Source organism: Rhopalosiphum padi, chromosome 4 (assembly GCF_020882245.1).
Source record: "Rhopalosiphum padi isolate XX-2018 chromosome 4, ASM2088224v1, whole genome shotgun sequence".
NCBI lineage: Eukaryota > Metazoa > Arthropoda > Insecta > Hemiptera > Aphididae > Rhopalosiphum > Rhopalosiphum padi.
In genome coordinates this window covers 19805873-19813664 of record NC_083600.1, presented here as the reverse complement: position 1 = coordinate 19813664, position 7792 = coordinate 19805873, and the positions used below count along the sequence as shown (strand labels likewise).

General features: G+C 30.6%; 1 long non-coding RNA gene across 1 annotated transcript; it reads right to left on the bottom strand.

The window, feature by feature from the left end:
• Positions 1–2480: 2480 nt before the first annotated feature.
• On the bottom strand, positions 2481–3236 carry LOC132928361 (uncharacterized). Its single transcript, XR_009662018.1, has 3 exons — positions 3118–3236; positions 2686–3035; positions 2481–2603 (listed from the first exon to the last, which is right to left on the bottom strand). It is a non-coding gene; the product is annotated as an uncharacterized LOC132928361 (long non-coding RNA).
• Positions 3237–7792: the final 4556 nt, after the last annotated feature.

The window sequence follows — 7792 nt, the reverse complement described above, 5'->3', positions numbered from 1 at the left end:
AGTCATGCACATGAAGAAGGTAGATAATGATATCTGATAAGAAAAACCGCCTGAAAGTTAGGTAATTAACCTCATGTTTAACCAAGGTTACATAATTGTTATCTATGGTTGTTATAAACCACATTCTATAGACACGGTCGGTTACGTACCACCTAGATCCCGCGACAAGTAGATCCACGTACGTCAACTGGAACCCTTTGGACATTTAGAACCTCAAAGACAATTTAGATTCCATATTAACTATAATATCCCACGTCATTTAGGTACCCAGACATCGGCGGTAATTTAAAAAACTTGTCTAAAAAAAATATTTAAATAACAATTTAAATTTTAAAAATATTATGAAATAGTATGAAGTATAAGTAAGTTACATGGCGTTAGTAAAATTCCATTAATTATGATATTAGATTCGATGTTTTAAATAAGTAGTAACGTTTCATTATATTCTAATATACACGATATATGAATTATCGATTATGTTAATGTAGAACTAATATATAATTTTTAAAAGAACTTGATCAAATATCTATTTATTATAATAGGTAAGTACATTAAAACCTAACCATTAACCTAACAGGGTGACTATACTTATTTACAAGCATTGTATGGCCACTTATTCCTTTAATGTTAAATTTATGTTGGACTTTAAAATTTTAGAGTTAACTTTACATAAAGGCCATATTTTTAAATTCAAGTACACAGAAGTTGTACATTGTTTAAGCTATGTCATGTAACGGTATAGACTTATTTTTTCAAATGAAAAATAACCTTTTATTGCGAATAATTAAGCAAATTATTTTTTTGAAAATATTTATCAAACTACATCCACATAATAATCTTTCTGGCAATATTAAACATGACCGGCTTTTGTTAGTGTATTTGTAAAATAAGAACTAATATAATAACTATACTTGGAGTCTTTTTTTAACAAGACAAAGGATATTTTTTAAATATTAAATATTATTTTATTGAAATACTTAATAAAACGTTAATATTTCTTGTTTCTTGATATAAATAATTATTTAATTGGTATTTAATAAAAAAAAATGTATGCAAGGTAACTATAAGATAAGAACAACAGTGTTAGGTAATTTTCCACACCACCTTTATTATTAAACGACGTACAATAACATTGTCCGTATTGTTTAATAACTTTATGAGGTATTACACAAGGCGCGTTTTTTTATTGTGGTGTCCCCAGTAGGCCTAATCCACATCGTAAGCGAGAACGCATTATATGCAGGGGCGTATTTGGTAGGGGCTTTGGGTCCAGTTGTCCAGAACGGCAAATTTTTATTTCGTACTTTATGAGTACTGGCGCAGTGACGTCAATCATTAATATTTTTCACAACAAATGTGTGCCACAGAGGTATAAAATACTATAGTATTTATATAACATGGTATTCTATGGTATTAACAGTTTCACCATTGCGCGGCATAGAAGTTTTTTAATATTTTTTTAATAGGGGGGAGGCGGCAAAATATGTGTTGCCCTTATCCTAAAATTCCTAAATACGCCACAGATCATATGAATGCATTCAAATAATAAAAAAAAAATATACAATAACTTAAACTATATGTAGATATTAATAATATTATATAATATAAAACGGGTAATATGTATAATATGTGTGTGTTGCCGGCCGGCGATAGTAAATGTGTTAGATGAGTGGATGAGAGATAAGCGCTAATGCGTAAGGGGAAAACTTATACTAAATTGCTGCCAATCTTCCTCCGGGTTGAAACGAAGCCGAGTGCTGACACTTTTCCCATCAGCTTTGTGACTAATACTTCTTCACTAATAAATATTATATATTTATATAAAGTATACCATACCTACTACGATTCTAAAAATTATAATATATTACCAACAAATCCTTTCGACAGTTGATTATCGTCAGTTGAATATCTTTTTGCTGCTGCTAGACGTCCTCCGTGTTGATATACAGCCGAGTGCCGACACATTTTCCATCAGCTCAATGACAAATTCTTCTTCACTAATAAATATTATATATTTATATAAAGTATACCATACCTACTACGATTCTAAAAATTATAATATATTACCAACAAATCCTTTGGGCAGTTGATCATCAGTTAAATTTCTTTTTGCTGCTGCCAGACGTCCTCCGTGTTGAAACGAAGCCGAGTGCCGACACATTTTCCATCAGCTCAATGACAAATTCTTCTTCACTAATAAATATTATATATTTATATAAAGTATACCATACCTACTACGATTCTAAAAATTATAATATATATTATAATATATTACCAATAAATCCTTTCGACAGTTGATTATCGTCAGTTGAATATCTTTTTGCTGCTGCTAGACGTCCTCAGTGTTGAAACGAAGCCGTGTGCCGACACATTTCCCATCAGCAAAATGACAAATTCTTCTTCACTAATAAATATTATATATTTATTTAAAGTATACCATACCTACTACGATTCTAAAAATTATAATATATTACCAACAAATCCTTTCGACAGTTGATTATCGTCAGTTGAATATCTTTTTGCTGCTGCTAGACGTCCTCTGTGTTGATATACAGCCGAGTGCCGACACATTTTCCATCAGCTCAATGACAAATTCTTCTTCACTAATAAATATTATATATTTATATAAAGTATACCATACCTACTACGATTCTAAAAATTATAATATATATTATAATATATTACCAACAAATCCTTTCGACAGTTGATTATCGTCAGTTGAATATCTTTTTGCTGCTGCTAGACGTCCTCAGTGTTGAAACGAAGCCGTGTGCCGACACATTTCCCATCAGCTGTATGACAAATTCTTCGTCGGTGGATAGTCGTCCATGATCTAGTTAAATGTTCTGTTCCTGAAAAACTTCAAATAATATGCAGATTAAATGTATTTTAAACTTATATTATAATGCAAAACAAATCCTTTCAACAGTTGACATTAAGATGAACGTCTATTGATGCTGCCAATCTTCCTCCTGGTTGAAACGAAGCCGAGTGCCGACACATTTTCCATCAGCTCAATGACAAATTCTTCTTCACTAATAAATATTATATATTTATATAAAGTATACCATACCTACTACGATTCTAAAAATTATAATATATATTATAATATATTACCAATAAATCCTTTCGACAGTTGACATTAAGATGAACGTCTATTGATGCTGCCAATCTTCCTCCTGGTTGAAACGAAGCCGAGTGCCGACACATTTTCCATCAGCTCAATGACAAATTCTTCTTCACTAATAAATATTATATATTTATATAAAGTATACCATACCTACTACGATTCTAAAAATTATAATATATATTATAATATATTACCAACAAATCCTTTCGACAGTTGATTATCGTCAGTTGAATATCTTTTTGCTGCTGCTAGACGTCCTCAGTGTTGAAACGAAGCCGTGTGCCGACACATTTCCCATCAGCTGTATGACAAATTCTTCGTCGGTGGATAGTCGTCCATGATCCAGTTAAATGTTCTGTTCCTGAAAAACTTCAAATAATATGCAGATTAAATGTATTTTAAACTTATATTATAATGCGAAACAAATCCTTTCAACAGTTGACATTAAGATGAACGTCTATTGATGCTGCCAATCTTCCTCCTGGTTGAAACGAAGCCGAGTGCCGACACATTTTCCATCAGCTCAATGACAAATTCTTCTTCACTAATAAATATTATATATTTATATAAAGTATACCATACCTACTACGATTCTAAAAATTATAATATATATTATAATATATTACCAATAAATCCTTTCGACAGTTGACATTAAGATGAACGTCTATTGATGCTGCCAATCTTCCTCCTGGTTGAAACGAAGCCGAGTGCCGACACATTTTCCATCAGCTCAATGACAAATTCTTCTTCACTAATAAATATTATATATTTATATAAAGTATACCATACCTACTACGATTCTAAAAATTATAATATATATTATAATATATTACCAATAAATCCTTTCGACAGTTGATTATCGTCAGTTGAATATCTTTTTGCTGCTGCTAGACGTCCTCAGTGTTGAAACGAGGCCGTGTGCCGACACATTTCCCATCAGCAAAATGACAAATTCTTCTTCACTAATAAATAATATATATTTATGTAAAGTTTACTATAACTACTACGATTCTAAAAATTATAATATATTACCAACAAATCCTTTCGACAGTTGATTATCGTCAGTTGAATATCTTTTTGCTGCTGCTAGACGTCCTCAGTGTTGAAACGAAGCTGTGTGCCGACACATTTCCCATCAGCAAAATGACAAATTCTTCTTCACTAATAAATAATATATTTTTATGTAAAGTTTACCATACCTACTACGATTCTAAAAATTATAATATATTACCAATAAATCCTTTCTTTCAATGACAAATTCTTCGTCGGTGATTAGTCCACGATCCAGCCAAATGTTCGGTTCCTATAAAATTTCAACTAATGCGCAGATTAAATGTAATTTAAACTTATAGTAAAATTTCAATGTTTAAGAAATCTATGTTGGTGTTCTTTTATTTTTGAATTTAAATTAATTTGAAATTTTATATTCATAATTTATCAGTTAAAAACGTAAACAAGAACTAAAAAGATTATAGTATATTGCAGTTTAACTTTCTGTTCGGTGGCCACCTTTTTAATTCCTCACTCTCTTTTATAAGAAAGTTAAACAGCACAATAACTATAAAAAATATAAATTTAAACATACACAAAGATGAACTTGCTTTGTGATAAGAAAAAAAAAAAAAAAATTGAAAAAATTGGTAATTTTTCAATGTATTATTAAAATAAAAAGAACACCTAAAACCGTAGTACAGTATATTATCGGAAAAAAAAAACCATAAAAATTAAATATAATTTAAGTAAATATTCATAATATACTGTACTACTGTTCAAAAAATTATAGTATTAAACAAACACAGCCCTGCGACATTTTTTTTTGTTATTCATCACTTCATCAGCTTCCTAGTGATACTGCCAATCGTCCTCTGGGTTGACATTATATAAGGATATAGCGTAATTATTTCAGTTTTTTTGTTTTTTCCGATATTATGGCAAGATCTGAAATTTTTTGTTTTATTTTATTACTATTTACCACCCAAAGTACCAAATTGATCCATATTTGCTACAAGAATTTATGACAAACAAAAAGTAAACTACATAATTGTAAAATCATTGTACATTTTTCGCTACGTCCACGTCCAGGATCTAAGGTGTACTATTCTACTACTAATCTAATATAATATAATGCGAATAATACAAATAATACACGGTTGTTATTTTTCACAATTTTTGTCTACTATAACTAATGAGTAAGGGGGACGGGGTGGTCGAGCGGTTTAATTCGTCGGCTGCGGCGCAGCCGGCTCCGGTTCGATCCTCGGCCACTGGGTGGCATTTTTCTCCGGGCAAGTCACGGTGTCCGGAGAACAAGTGCTGCCATCCCCCCACCCCGGGGCATGGCAGAAACCTACGGGTGCCCCATTAAAAATTCTGCCAAAATACACTCACGTGTAACACCCCTACTGTTTCAACCCTACTGTACCAACCCTACCAACCTACAGGCTAATGACCTAAGTTGTCGAAGCCTTAAAATAAAAAAAAAAAAAAAAAAAAAACTAATGAGTAAAATAAGTAGGCATTGTGTACTATTTTTTCATTGGACCCTGGAGAATAAAATATGCGTCTACATCAACTACATCGCCTGACTAGCGCGGATTGTCCATATAAATTAATATATTTTATTTTAAGTTTAAAAAATAATTTTAATCCCAAAAAAGAATAACAAAAAAAACTTACTTAAGCGTCGACTCTTCCCGGGAAACCGAGTTGTACCAATCTACAGTGTATACGGAGTGGTGCACCGCCGCCGAATAAACTCCAAATTTTCTTCATACGATCTTCATCATGATTCTAAATGGGAGTATAAAGATATTTTATGAAAATAAACAGCACGAAATGAAAAGGAGAGTACTTGTCATGTACTGTTGTTTAACGACTGTTCATTAAGACTATTATAGAATTGTTAATCGTCTTCGACGAATGTCGTCGATTGTCGTATGCCACAGATGACGAATATTATAATATGATAAGTCTATGGTTTTTTTTTATAAGAACTCCTTGTGATATTATACGATCTATTTTTCTATCTTAGGTGTTTGACATTTTAACGTAGAATTGAAACATATAAACTATAGACCAAGACCAAATCTTTATAGATATTGCAAAGTATTAATATTTTATTCTAATGAAGATGATTATAAATTATTTTATTTAATCTATACAAATAGTGAACTAAACAAAAATAATTATATTTATGTTTCTGAGTTATTATTTCTGCATTTTTTTGGTTTTAATCACGCAGTGCTTTAACTTAATCTTACATATTCTCAGTGGCGGCTTTGGTGGTGAGGCAAGTGATTTACCTAAAATTTTGTAGCAAATAATACTCTAAAAGTGTATATTTCTTGGCTCACCGATAGCAAACATTTCGCTAATAATTTTTAACATTTTTATGATTTTATTTGAAATAAATTCTTCTTTGCGAAGTTTAATAATATAAATAATCATTTATTTTATTATAGTATAATATTATTCCGTGTTTATTACCAAAAAAAGCGATAAATCGATAAGAAATGCACGAAATAATAATCCCGTTAACAAACGCTCATATTCAGCCGGCGGAAGTATTCCCTATGACGTCAGAATTGTAACTTGTGTACATTTATTACACACACATGCGAATGTACGGACTACGCAAATGCACGCGACTGTTAAATAAGCTGAATTGCGCAAATGATCATAGTGAGGCGACTCTTTCATCGCCTCTGATACTAAAAATATATGTGGTACTATGGTCAACCCGCAGCCATGTCTACGGCTCGTTCAACAACAACATAATATTGATATTGGATAATCATAAACCGTTATTATTGTCACAGCGCCTGATGAAACCGATTTCATTGTTAGTTTATAATGTTTATATCTCTCTCGTTCGAATCATCGCTCGTGCAGTCGTGCTTATTCGTTTAAATTTGTTTACGCGTGTTGTCGTGCTTTGATTTAATATTAAAGTAATTTAAGTATATTATTATATTTTATTATAGTTATAATTATTTTTATATTTTTAAATTCCATTATTATGAAGTTTAATTTTTGTTATGAAGGGGGGGAGTGATACATAAGTTGCCTCACCAAAAAAATACAACCAAAACCGCCACTGCATATTCTTACATGTAAACTTACATATATATATCTGAAGACACCTATCGGCTATCATAATAGAAACAAATTCATATATTATTATTATTTCCTTTATTATGGTTTCATGTAACAAATAGTACCTAGTCAATGCTTTGAGGAATTCAATTTTCAGTACCATTGTCCATTTTACAAAATAATCAAAAATTACATTGAATTAAAGATAAAGAAGTAATTATTACAGTGTTGCTTTATACATTAGTGATTAAGTTTATTACTGTAATTAGTGTGTGAAATTTGAATTTGAGAGACAGTCAGTCAACCTTCATTAATAACTAATAAGTGTAATTTTGATGTATTATGAGTTATGACTTATAATATTATATGTTGATTGATATTGCTAAGTATTTTATTTTTTTTTTTTTTGTGTAAAGTTTGACAAGCTACCTACATTTTTTCCGAAAACATTGCAATAATCATAATTATTATTATAATAATTAATATTGTATAAATAATAAATATAATTTATACCGTATATATTCTTGTTATATACTTTTGAGTTAATAGGTACAACCCTTTCGTAAA